General features: G+C 36.7%; 1 protein-coding gene across 2 annotated transcripts in view; it reads left to right on the top strand.

Moving 5' to 3' along the window:
- The first annotated feature begins 887 nt into the window (after window positions 1–887).
- The window catches only part of LOC121450883 (cysteine-rich secretory protein 1-like), a 45,719-nt gene continuing 32,560 nt past the window's right edge, over window positions 888–14,046 (top strand). For both annotated transcript variants that reach the window (XM_041656240.1, XM_041656239.1), the window contains exon 1: window positions 888–1,061. The gene's annotated coding sequence lies outside the window, so the exon portion shown is untranslated. The remainder of the gene's footprint in view (window positions 1,062–14,046) is intronic.

Here is a 14,046-nt window from a genome sequence, read left to right as displayed (position 1 = left end):
TTTTTTTCCAGACTTTCATATTTATATTCTACCAAAGATGGCAAAACATAGGCCCCTCCAAACATGGTTCCTAAAATGCAGGAAGCAGCTCCTTCCAGGCGACCCAGTGGCAGCTAAATGAGTGTGTTACTTGAGGGCAAAGGAGAAAACACGTACATGCCCGGAGGGCCGCTTCTCTGGCAGCTGCATACGCATTTGGCAATGATTGTGGTTATATCAATTCTCCTAGTGTACTTGTTCTTCATGTTCTTTTCTCCTTCCACACCAGTGGCTTCTGAAAATATGGGTGTGCTGTAGAATAATATGAGTCTTCCTAATCTGATAGAGTGGGCAGGCATTAAAGCTGGACAGCAGGTCATGGGAAAAAGCTGACTAATGAAAGAATTGAAGAAATTTGGGAAAAACTCAGAAATTGTTTTTTGCCTGATTATGAAACTTGGCAAAAAGAATTATACTGAAAAATAAAGAAACGTGGCTATGATGAATAAAGTTTCTGAAGAACCTAGGGCTTTAGGGCTGACTGCCTACAACTTTGTAAATCAAAATGATATGTATTGGAATTGTGAGGACCAACAATGGAAAAGGTACAACAATGGAGTAAAATCCATTGAACTATGCTTCTTGAAACCCCAAGTAGTTAGCTTCTGTGGCGAAAGCCTCAGAAGTTGTTTTATGATTAACTCAGGCAAGAATTAAGAATATAGTGGCTGGCATGGGGCTTGGGAACTGGGGAAATGTGATGATAAATGATGATGTTCTGATTTCAAAGAGTCCTTGTACTTTTTGTGAACTGCTTTGCCCATGTAATGATTAACCTGTGGCAAGAAGAAAGAATCATTTTCCTTGTTGAAAATTCACAATAAAAGCCCGAGGTTTGAAGCTCAGGTCAGAAAGGAAGGGATAAAGAGAAAGAGAGAGAGAGAAGAACCTGCCCTGCAGCTGATAACCTGTCAACTTGCATCAGAATCCTGTGTTCGTGTACTGACATCGCCTTCCAGACATCCCAGATTCAGGACAGGCGCACTTCTCTGCTGAGGCTGTTCCTTGGCAATATACCACAGGTTTTGTTATGTTTCTTTTTCCTTCTAAGGATTCTTAAATTGTTTTTAGATGCTGTGTAACTGATCCTGAAATCATTGAATATATGTTTAGCTTGATAACTCTTCCATTTCTCCTTTAATTCAGAAAGATCACTTCCCAGGTTATGGTAATATTGATTAATATTGCTTCATTCAATGGTCTTCTGACTCTGAGTTTCTATTCAGATATCTGCTGGCATTCTGATTGGTTTGCTTTATAAGTAAAGGTGACTTGAACTGGTCAATAGTCTTTGTTCCTTCAGTTCTTTTAGGATTTTAACTGTAATGCACCTTGAATCGGTATGTTACTGTGTTGGCAGAGATTGCTCTTTTGTTTCCCAGCTGCTCAAATCTGAATAACCACACAGAAACTATATTAATTATAACACTGCTTGACCAATAGCTTGGGAATATTCCTGGATAACTCTTATATCTTAAATTAACCCATTTCTGTTAATCTGTGTATCATCACGGGACTGTGGTTTACAAGAAATTTTCCCAGTGGCTCTCCTTTGGCAGCTATATGGCATCTCCCTAACTCCACCTACTTTCTCTCTATATCTCTGTTCAGATTTTCCACCTAGGTTTACTCTACTAGGCCACTGACTGACAGCTTCTTTAATAACCAATGGTAATAAGTATATTCATAGCACACAAAAGGGAATCCCACATCATAACTGATTATATTTGGTTGGTGTTCCAAATGTCTCCTTTACTTGGGCATATACATTTTTTGCAAGAAGAGGGAAATTTTGTATTTTTTCCACTGAATAGGTCTCCTATGGTTTTAGTTTATACTTCCATAACACCTCCAATCAAGCTACCCTGATGTTCTACCTTAGTTTCTCCTTACTTTCTTTTTGCCACACACTGACCCTCAACTCATGTGGAAGAACTTGGCTGCACCAGAGGTCAAACAGGCCACCAGAACTCCAGGTAGGTCGCCCAGCCTCAGGGACCACTCCCAGACTCTCAGTGTTTGCCTACCCTACTACTATTCTTTCTTACCTTCTTCATTGCCTTGTCCCAGCCCACATTCAGTTAGAGACCCTTCTCTAAGATATAGGCCACACTTGTTTTGGAATAGAATATTTGTTAACTATGTCAAGATGTCTCACATTCATTTGTGTTGCAGAATATTACTTAGCTATGTAAAAATGTGTTGCTTTTGTTTATGCTTCATTTGAATAGTTGAGCAAATGTGAGATGATTTTGTTTGTGTTGCATTTGTTTTAGTATGCAAAGTTGTGTTTTTATTTCTTCTTTCCTGCCTAAGGTACCTGGTTGGTCTAATAATAAGTGGAACTGCTAAGAGTTAGACAGAGGAGGGATAGGCAGCACTGGCAGCCAGAAAGGAAAGGGGGCCAGCATGCTAGGGCTAGCCAGCTGGGGTCCAGTCAACCAGGCACCGAAGAACCTATAAAGTCAGATATACAGAATGGAAGATAGGTAAAAAGTCTCGAGGCAAAACTTAATTGGAGTGAAACAGGATAAAATAAGTTTAAAAAGCTATCTAGAAATAAGCCTAAACTAAGGCCAAGCATTTATAATTCTTAGTAAGTCTGCATGTCATGATTTGGGGGCTGGTAGTCCAGAAAAGAGAGCAACACATTCTGACTTCTAGAACTCCAGGAATGCCTCCTATCAGGGGATAACCCTTACTCTCTCAGTTCAGGCCTCCCAATCTATCACCAGTCCCCACCCCACCCCCCATTTTTCCTTCTCACCATTTCCCAACCCCTAACTCCAGAGGAGATGCCCTGCTTGACCAGGGACCACACCAACCATCAGAAGTCCAGTCCCCAACTTCTGCTAGAAAACCTCTGCTCAACTACAGGTCACACTAATAAAATCAAACATATCATTACACAGGATTTCATAATGAACACTCTAAAGACAGAACAGCCTGGATAACTGTCTTAAAACTCTAAGAGACCACAGGTACCAGCCTAGACTATAACATCCAGGAAAACTTTCAATCACCATTGATGTAGAAAACATGGTATTTTATGACAATGTCAAATTTAAACCATATCTCTAGACAAATCTGTTCCTACAGAGAATACTAGAAGGAACTATCTAATACAGGGAGGTTAACTAGGCCCACAAAACACTGGAAATAAATAATCTAAGAGCATGAAAATCAAAAGAAAGGGATACACAAACCAGCACCACTACCACCAACAAAAAATAATAACAATAAAATAAGAGGAATTATCAATTTCTTTCACTAATATCTTTCAGTATACATTCTCTTAATTCTAAAAAGCACTATAAAGACTAACAGGATGTATACAAAAGCAGACCCCATCACACTTTTGCACAAAAGAAATACACTTCTAAATCAAAAATAGAAGTTACCTCAGAGTAAATGTTTTGAAAAAAGATTTTCCAAGGAAATGGACCTAAAAGGCAAACTGGTCTAGCCATTTTAATATAAACAAAATAGACTTCAAACACAAACTAATCCAAGGGAAAATGTATGGACACTTCATAGTCATCAATGGAAAATTCCACCCAGTAGACTTTTCAATTCTTATGTTTTTGGTTGTGAGCCTAGTTTTTAATGGCTGAGTGATCTCTTCAGTCCGACTTTTCAATTCTTAATACCTGTACCAAAACACAAAGAAACCCATTTACTAAAACTTAGATAATGCAATGAACTCACACATATGGAAGGAGACCTCAGCAACCCACTCCAATCAATGGACAGGCATCCAGACAAAAACCACATAGAGAAATAATGGACGTAACAGATATTACACACCAAATGGACCTAATAGATATCTGCATATCATTCCATCCAAGTACAAAGGAAATACACCTTCTTCTGAGCATCTTAAGGAACTTTCTCAAACAGGGTCAGTCAAAATCCTAGTCTCAACAGAAATAAGAAAACTGAAATAACCTCCAGTATGCTATTAGAACACAATGAATTAAAGCTTGATTTCAAGAACAGCAGAAACAGCAGAAAGGCTACAGAGCAAAGTAAACTGAAGAACTCTCTACTAAATTACTATTAGGTCAGGATAAATATAAGAAAGAAAAATGATTCCTAGAATTTAAAGAAAATGAATGTAAATGTATCCAAACTGATAGATCAGAATGATGGCAGTACTAAGAGGAAAATTTATATCACTAGCGCCTACAAAACTTTGGGGGAATATTAAACTAACAACTGCATACATGAAAGCTCTAGAGAAAAGAATAAAGATGCAAGCACATCCAACATCCAAGAGGAGGAGGCAGCAGAAAATAAGCAAACTGAGGACTAAAATCAACACAAAAGAAACAAAGAGAACACAAAGAATAAAACAAGGAGTTGTTTTTTTTTTTTTTAGCAGTTCAACAAGATTAATTAAGTCTTATCCAAACCAACTAAAAGATTGGGAATGAACATTGGAATTAACAAAATCAGGAAAACATAGTGGGGCATAACAATACACACTAAAGAAATCCAAGGAATCATCATGCCATGCTTATAACCTGTATTCCAAAGAGTTGGAGAAGTCTAAAAGAAGGAATAATATCATTTATTGATATCACCAACCAAAGCTAAATCAAATCAGATAAACAACTTAAATAAACCTATCATTCCTAAGGATAAAGAGGCAATCATTTTAAGTCTCCCAACCAAAGAAAGAGAAGCACAGAATCAGATGATTTTAGTAAAGAGTTCCACTAAATTTCCAAAGAAGAGTTAATACCAACAATCTTCAAATTATTCTACAATAGAATAATAGAAGCAGAAGGAACACTGAAAATTTTATTTCATAAGGACATTGTCACCTGATACCTAAACCATACAAAGATTCAGCAAAGAAAGAGAATTATCAACCAATTTCCCTTAAGAATATAGATATAAAAGTACTCAATAACATAGTAACAAACTATATCCAAGAACATATAAAAAAAGGTCAACTACCATGATCTTCATCTCAGATATAAAGGCAATTAAGAGCAAGTCTATAGTCTACATCACATGAAATGGAGAGAAACATAAAGCAGTTCCATTAATATCAACAGCAAGAAAAGACTGTCCATGTTCTCCATATCTTCAATACTAGAAGTACTAGCTAGAGCAATAGGACTACTAAAGATGATAAAGCAGATACAGATTGAAAATGGTGAAGTCAAAGTACCATTATTTATAGATGACATGGCAGTATAAATAATTAACTCCAAAAATTCAGACAGGGAACTCCAACATCTGATAAACACCTTCAACAAAGTGCCTGGACACAAAATTAACTTTTAAAAGATCAATATCAAAATCAATATCAATATTTTATATACAAATGACAGGTGAGTTGTGAATGAATTCAGGGAATTAACACCCTTCACAGTAGCAACAAACAATACATAATCTCTTGGGGAAACCCTAAATGAGCAAGTGAGATAAATCAGGTAGGAGAGCAAGGGAAGAAAGAAGACTGTATAAAAAGAGATAGACTGGAAGTTTGGGGTATTTGGGAGGCAATGTGGAAAACTAGGGCAGTAGAAACTTCCTGGAACATGTGAAGGTGACCCTAGTAAGAACTTCTATTAATGGAGATATGGAGCAGAGCCTGAACAATCCAACCTGCTCAACTAGGCAAGACTTCCGGTGGTAGAACTGGGACACAGTCACAAGACCTTCCAGCTATGACCTTCCCTGCTTGCCAGATGTACTGAGGCAATGATAGCTCAAAGATTCTTTGCTGACTCTGGCCATTTATATCATTTGACTGGAAGGAGGAAAAACTAGTTTGTTGTGCTTATTTGCAGTCTCCATTCTTCTGGTTTTGGGTGGTTATCTAAAGTGGATTTAAGACTTGAAAGATATCCTAAGAAAAAGCACAGCAGGTAGTACACCATGAGATTCCTAGTTAACTTTAATGGGAAACCAAATCACTCATTACTAAGTTCAAGAATTCTTATAAAGGATAAAATGAGATATAGTCTTATTGGGTTGACTAACTCTGGTCTCTTAAGCCTATGCGTACTGCTACTGAAATATACTGGCTCTAATTGATGCTTGTGAGCACAATATTTTCTCAAGGTCATCAAGACTGTAGTCAGGTATATCATGTCATGATTTGCATTGGCCAGAACTTCAAACAATATTTGTTCTTGATGAGAGGCACAAAGTGTCCTTTCCAAAGCCTCTATGGTATTTCCTTCACCTTGGCAGTTAATTTTGTACAAGCCCGTCCTGACATTTATCTTGTGATCAGTAGATATGGTGTGTTCTTTCTGAGTCAGAGCCTGAGGTAGAGATAATATTTTTATTATATTTTATTATAATTTATTATAGCAAGTTTTATAATAAGAAACATAAAGTCTACCCATTTCATGTAGTAAAATGGGGAGAAACTGTGAGCTCATGACTCATTCTAGAGAACAAAGGGAACACTGACTCCTTGACATCTGCAGTTAGAGAAGATCTTTGCTCAGTGCAAGAGCATGCATCCCACTCAGTACTCGGCCATGGGCATTTCACAAATTAGGAGCATATATTCCCAAATCAATCTAGTGAAGTGGTCATTTCTCAGGTTCTTATTTTTAATATTTGTAGAAATGCAACTGCTGAGCTATAAACACTTGTTCAAATTGACAATTTATCTTGGAGATGTGTATATGTGGGGATCAAGTGCAGGGGTAGAAAGATGCTTGTGTGTTGTCGGAACAAGATCTAAGGTTGCTTCAACAATAGGTGACCTGTGGGTAAGGGTAATGCCTTAAGCACATGTACATAAACGCAGTGTCATTACACATTTTCTCTGAAGTTTCATCAAGAAGGAACTGGAAAAAAAGCAGACCCAGTTCCATTTTTTTTTAATGTGTACCATCTCTTATTTTGCTATTCCCTGTTTATAGCTTTCATTTTTGCTGGAAATGAGTCTGGGTGACATGGTTGTTTATTCAGACATAAATGCACAAACCCCTTAGAAGTGGTGTTTGTGAAAAGCAATTGAAAGTTATATCAATTTTTCTAATACTGGAATAAATCTGCAGGTATCTGGAAGACAGCTGGAACAAATTAACATCTTGGTATCATAGCAAAAGGCTATGGCTTTAGTGTTTGGTTGGAAACATCACCCCAGCCCCTGACATTCATTTTGGAATGTTTGAGTAGAAAGTTCCATTTCAAGCCCCGTCTCCTGGGAGTTGTCTCAGTCCAAACTCCACCTCTGAGAAGCCCCCCAAATGGTGACCTCTCCCCAGAGAGGGTCAAGACCACTCCCACAGGGTAATTAAATCCACCAGATAACAAACACATGGTCTCTCCAGTTTTTCCTCCCCCTCTCTGTGTTTTCCCAGAGAACCTCCCAGGAGCAATGGCATCTATTAAACCTGGGCTTTTTCTAATTCAATTTAATTTGGTCTGATTTTGATTATTGTGTTGGTGGAGAGGCTTATTGGGCCAAAAAAACCTTTACATTTAAATTAAAAAGGATGAACATTTTAGAAGACAATTAAAGGAAATTGAAAACTTCTGAACCTCTGAAATTACATCAGAAGAAAGCTTGTGAAAGAGGCACACAGAAGTCCTTGTAATTATAACCTAAGTAAGCTGTACAAAACACTTATTGATGTAGCTTTCTATACTATCTTCTATATGGGCTCCAAGTCTGTTGAAAACACTTAGTGTGCTGTAGAGACAGACGAAAGATGGACTCAAGCAGCTGAAAGGAAGTGCAGTGGTAAAAACAGTGCTCTCTTAGAGGTTTGCCCTTTACTGAAAGACAAAACTAGGGGAAGGGAATCTTGGGACATATGAAGGTGGGGGAGACTGGGAGGAGTGGAGGGAGGTGAAACATTGCTTGCATATACTGTATGAGAGAATTATTTTCCATCACTCCTAAATTTCCACGGTGTGTCATTGTTGTAGTGACTGGTTCATGAACATGCCTACCATTTACCTGGTAAAAGAACGTATTGTGGTTTATACTAAGAGTCAAGACATAGAATGGCTTTGTGAATTACATGATTCATAGCAACCCAGGAATTTGCTGAATCCTGAAGAAGAAAATAGAATGAAGAATTTGCTTATTACAGGATTTTTTTTTTTGACTCAAGAAACCACACGGGCAAAATGACAACATTGTTAAGTCTTTTGTAAATTTTGAAAATTTGAGATGTCTAAATGATTAAGACCTTGCTGCTCTTGCAAAGGTTCACAGCATTATGTTTAGTGGCTCACAGTCGGTTTGGATACACACATAAACACACACAGAGAGAAAGAGATTGAAAGAGATTAAAAATGAAAAATAAAATAATTGCAACAAAACACATAAAAACAAAATAATATACAAAATAAGAACCTATAAAAACTTAAAATAACCTGGAATTTGGATGGAAACCACATTTTTGTATTTAATTTTTAATGATAGTAAAGGAAAAAAGTAGATAAAAAGTAAATATCACATGGGGGAGAGTATGAAAGAGGCCAAACTAAAGTAAAGTAATAGCAATACAATATGTAAAATAAACTGACACAAAACATGAAAAGAATAAACATCAGGGTTTCCACTACAAATGGTAAATATTGTAAGAAGGAGTAAATAAAATTGTTAATTACCCTATAAAAGAAGCAGGGCTTTGACCAGGTGTGATAATAACATATACATGAGTTCTGTCACTCAAGAAGAGGAATAGAATTGTTTGAGTCCATGGTCAGCCTGAGATATATAGAAAGTCTCCATTTAAAACAAAACAATCAAAACACAGGCAGCAATCTGGATTAGAATATTTGCACAAGAAAAAGAAACAAAAAACAAAAATCTACAGGCTCCTAGCAGTGGGATCAGGACTTGTCCCTGGCATTTGAACTGGGTTTTGAGAACCTACTTTCCACGCCCAGATGCCTCACCCAGCCTTGATGCAATGGGGAGGAGCTTGGCCCTGCTTAAACTTGATATGCCTTGGTTTGCTGACTTCCATGGGAATCCTGCCCCTTTCTGAATGGAGGAGGAATATGGGGGGGGGGGTGGGCAGAGTGGAGGTGAGGGGAGGGAACAGGAGGAGAGAAGGGAGGAGAAACTGTCAAGTTGAAAAGGAACACTAACTACCACAGCTTTATTACATCTATTAGTTTTGACATGTTGAAACACCCATGTTTCTTTAGAATGAAACCAAACGTATCATAGAGTATAATTTTTTAAACATGTTGTTGAATTTGGTTTGCTCACATTTTGTTCATTTTAACCCTATTATGATCTTCAAGTTCATAGAGCTGCTATTTTTGTTGTTACTTTAAACTATATTTTGAGAATTTCACACATGACCACTGGATCTATATCATTTCTGTTCCTTCAACTTCCCTCCTTTTCTTTTTCCCTCAAATTTATAGCCTCTCCTTTACACGATGGATACACAACATATTTAGTATACTTCTATGTTATCCTCTCTGGTTTATGACCTCAAGAATCATGAGGGTGTGGCTAGGTTTCACTGCCAGATATGAGTTCTTTATGTCCAATTAGACAGCTACTGGCTAATCCCAAGAAGAAAATATCACTTTTGGATTGTGCATATATCTTGATGAACCAATTGTTATTGTGATTCATGAGCTATCCAGTTGTTTAGAACAACTGATATGCTTTCCTCTCTTGGAAGCTTGCAATAATACCTTCCTGTACTGTGACAGATAGTCCTCAGAGGGAACGCTACCAGCTATAGTTCCAGATCAATTCGTCTATGTTCCATGTACAAAGAACATGATGTCTTTAGAAATGCCAATCTTTTTCAATATCTGAAAGTCATCCATGCGATGACAATAACCCACATTGTTAGGGAGACAACTGTATCCTTCAACCAAGAACTTAAATGAAGGGTTTCCATAACTGATACTGGCATTTTCATAAGCTAGTTCATGGTTCTTGGTGGCTGTACCATGACTCATGTACTGTAATTCTATTAAGTATATATGCTCACACACATACACACAGTCACACATGTATCAACACATATTATATGTATTATTTGTCTAAACCCAGTGGTTGTTTGAATGAGAAGTTCTTCAACAGGCTCTGGCTTCTGAACACTAAGTTTTAAGTTGGTTATTATGATTATGTAGGTGTAGGAGATGTGGGATTGATAATATCTGGGGTCACAATTTGAGGTTTCAAGTTTTCTTTGCTTCATGCTGAGTTCCATCCTCTATGACTCTAGCCTCTGCTCTGGCCTCATCAACTGTTGTGGCGTGGAATTACAAACCCTAAAAACCCTATTTTCTGTTAGTGGCTTTGATTAGGGTATTTCATTACTCAGATAGCAATGTAAAGGATTCATATTCTTAGTGTTATTTATCTTTCCTCCCTTCCTCTCCCCATTTCTCTTTTCTCTCCTCCCAGTTAAAGTTCCCCAATTTTCCCATGATCCTTTGCTTAGCACCTGTATTATCCTATTGCCTATCCTCTCCTGAGCTTCTTCTCCTGTCTTCTCCCCAATGTCCCTTTTTCTGCTGTTCTTCTGAGACTTCAAGTTATATACTGAAATCTAAAGATTAAAAAACTACTATCTACAAATAAGAGAGACTATGTTGGCATTTGTCTTTCTGAGTCTGGATTGCCTCACTCAATATAATATTTCCAGTTCCTCCATTTACTTTCCAACTTCATGATGTCATCTCTCTTTACTTGTATTAATTCCATAGCTTGTACAAACCATATTTGATGCCCCTTTGGTGCCTTCAGTAACACATTGCTCATTTCAAAATGCAATGTTTTATCTCTATATGTTTATATGTTTTCTATAATTTCTCTTCTTAATTTCTAACTTCATTAGTTTGGTGTTTTTCTTACTGTCTAAAATATGTTCCACTTTAGAAAAATCTCTGAATTTCTGATACATGTATTTTACTATTGTTGGTTGTTATATTTTCTCTATACTTACTTTGTAAGGCCATTTGTTTCATAATGTAGTTTTACTCTGAAATATCCTTGTCATTTTTTTTGGTGTCAACAGCAAGAAATTTATATGATTAATTGTACTTGTGTGGTGGTGGTCACATCTAGTGCTATTTGTTCTGTGGAATTCGTTGCACCAACAGCTATTGGCATATCTATGTGCTCTCATTTTCTTCTTAATATCTTGTCATTTCTTTTGGTATATAATGCCACCTGACTTTGCTCTGCAGGGTATGAGTAAAGCTGCTCCTGTTTGCTCCTGCTTTTCTGTTGCTTAGAAGACAATGCTTCACTTTTTCTGTATGTTTCCGTGAATGGTGCTTCTTTTAAAGCAGGGTCTCCTGTTGGTCAGCACAGCCTCCTGACCACTTTTGGGCTAAGGAAGTCCTTGAATTTCTCATCTTCCTGCTTCTATCTGCCAAACATTGGGATAATGTGTGTGTTGCACCGTTCCTGTATGTATTTTGATGTTCTCTAATCAAGGTCTTTCTCAATTCTCATTTGCTTGTATACCCCAGGGTTTGTTAACTTCTTTTTTTTCTGCAAAGAATTCATTTATTTGTATTTAAATACTGTATAGTTATCCTGACTTCATCAAATTGATTTTGAACGTGATAATTCTTTATTTTTCCTTTAATTAAGAAAGCTAGGTTTACTGGTTATGGTAATTTTGATAAGTAGTTTTTTCATTCAGTGACCTTCTGACAGAGTTTCTATTAAGATATCTGCTATTATTAGTACATTGTTTGCATTGTAAGGTAGGGACATGTCTTGAACCCTTCAATAGTCTGTGTTCCTCCAGTCCTCAGAGCATCTTAACTGTACTGCAGCTTGGGTAGGTAATTTATTGATTATATTTGCTTGGGGTTCCAAATGCCTCTTTTACTTGGATGTCTAAAGCTTTTGAAAGAAGAGGAAATTTTTATATTTTTCCACTGAATAAGTCTCCAGTTTATTTTTATATTTATTTTTACACAAGTATATTTAGTTTCTACATTGAATATATTATACTTGCAGAGCATCACCTACACCAATTTTATGTAACCTTCGTCTCTGAACCCTTTCAAGAATACTTATATTTTCTATTTGTAATTATTTTGATTTTCCTTTCCTGCTGTTTGAATGCTAGAATTAATTAACCATATTTTTAAACATCAAAACTTACCTTTGGTTTGATCTAATTTATTGATGAGGCTTTCCAATGAACATTTTTTGAAATGCAGAACTTTGAATTTACATTTCTTCCAAAATCTCTGTTTATCAAACTTCTTACAACTATCCAGATTTTCTTACTTAATTCATATAGTTGTTTTTGTATTTTCTTAAAGTTCATCATCACATGATCAAAATATACTGTATAAAAATTTTAAATAAAAAATCATCATCTTCTTGAAAATCATTTTTATATTTCTTTTTTCCGGCTTTTTACTTCAACATCTCTGGATATTTGTCAACTTTTAAGGGAGTCATGTCATAATTTATATGTTTCTATTTTTATATATATGCATATATTGTTGTGGCTTATTCTACTTTTATGGGAAACTCATTGTAGGTAATAGACTTCTTTTAGTAATGTGCCTTGGAGTATCCAGTTATTATGAACTGTTGAATATGTCTCCAATAGATGGTTTTAGAATTATTTTAACATTATTTCGAATTATGTTCTCTTTGAAAGAGGAGCGTATATTATAATAAAATTTAAGCTTTGTTGGGACCATGCAGTCCTACTTTTTGTGTTATAATTACAAGAAAGAATTATTTTTAGCATACTTGACAGATATATTGTAGATGAGTTTCAGGAATTGAGGTTTTTTTCTCTTATTCTCTTATTTACAGGATCCACTAAAATTTAGGTGGGCTGAGTTGTATATAGACTAAAGTATCATGACTCTAACTGGTCTCGGAGTAGATTGGTAGTAGAGCATCTCCACAACAAGGTAACTTGCTGTGATCCACAGCATCATTTCAAAAGGAAGAAACGAAGATCAGCAAAACAAACAGCAGTGAGCCAGACAGGGAAACAAAGGAACCTACACAGTGACTATGGCAGCCACACCTCCAGCAGCAGCTACAATAGGAGTGCTGAGAACACAGGTGATGCAAACCAGAAACAATTAAAAGGAGTTAGAGACCAGAAAAAAAAATCTACGAGGTTAAAATTACAAGTAGAGAGGAAAGGTTACAGTATTGAAAAGGTAAAAGAGAGAAAATGAAGGCAATTATTATGGGAGAGAAAGAGGGAACGTATCTTTTAGAAGAGGAAAAAACAACAAAAAATAATAAAGAAATTATAACAAAATTATATTAAAAGGAAAACACACACCACAAAACAATCAACCAGTCATCCAATTTCAAAATAGTTTTTAATAAAATATGGATGGCCTTTTCCATTTGGTTTTGAATGATTTGGAACGCACTGCCTTCATTGCTATGATCATTATGGTGAGCGAAGGCACTCCCCAGCTCTCCCAACATTCCCTCATGTCTGTGTCCATCCCAATGAGAAAAACAACCTGGGAATGGATGAATGGATGCCTCACTTCCTACTGTAGTGTTGCTTGCCAGTCAGCTCAATCAATGTGCCTGTCCGAGGGAGGAGCTGGCCAGATATTTGTTTGTTGGCTCAGGAGAACAAGGTAGCACCGATCTAAATTTGCTGAGGCAGTGTTTACTCCAGAGAGGTGAGCTCAGTGTGTTTTCCGGGCTGGGTTGATGCAAACTTCTGTCCAGCCTGTATGATGGTTGGGGCAACAAATTAAATTGAGTCCAAGAGGCTGAGCTGATTCTGTGCTCTTCCCTGCAATACTGCCTGTGGTTTCCCAGGACCAGTCCCTGCATGTAGTTCCTCTTCAGTGGTTTCTTAAAGAGAGAGCCTCATTCACCACTTCTGGCACAAATCCCACTGCATACAGTTTTTTTTTTTTTTTTTTTTTTTTTTTTTTAGTTTGCTTCATCCGTATTTAACTATCCTGAGTCCCAGGAAAATGGTAACTTGGATTACATAACAAGATTTGTGTGCGTGTGTTTGAATTTCAGGGAAATGGAAAATAAAGTTTTATCTCCTACAGTCACAT

Source organism: Microtus oregoni, unplaced genomic scaffold (genome assembly GCF_018167655.1).
Source record: "Microtus oregoni isolate MIOR12 unplaced genomic scaffold, Mior012 000007F_ref0000211, whole genome shotgun sequence".
Taxonomy (NCBI): domain Eukaryota; kingdom Metazoa; phylum Chordata; class Mammalia; order Rodentia; family Cricetidae; genus Microtus; species Microtus oregoni.
The sequence above is the reverse complement of the archived record's forward strand: the minus strand, read 5'-3'. Positions and strand labels throughout refer to the sequence as shown.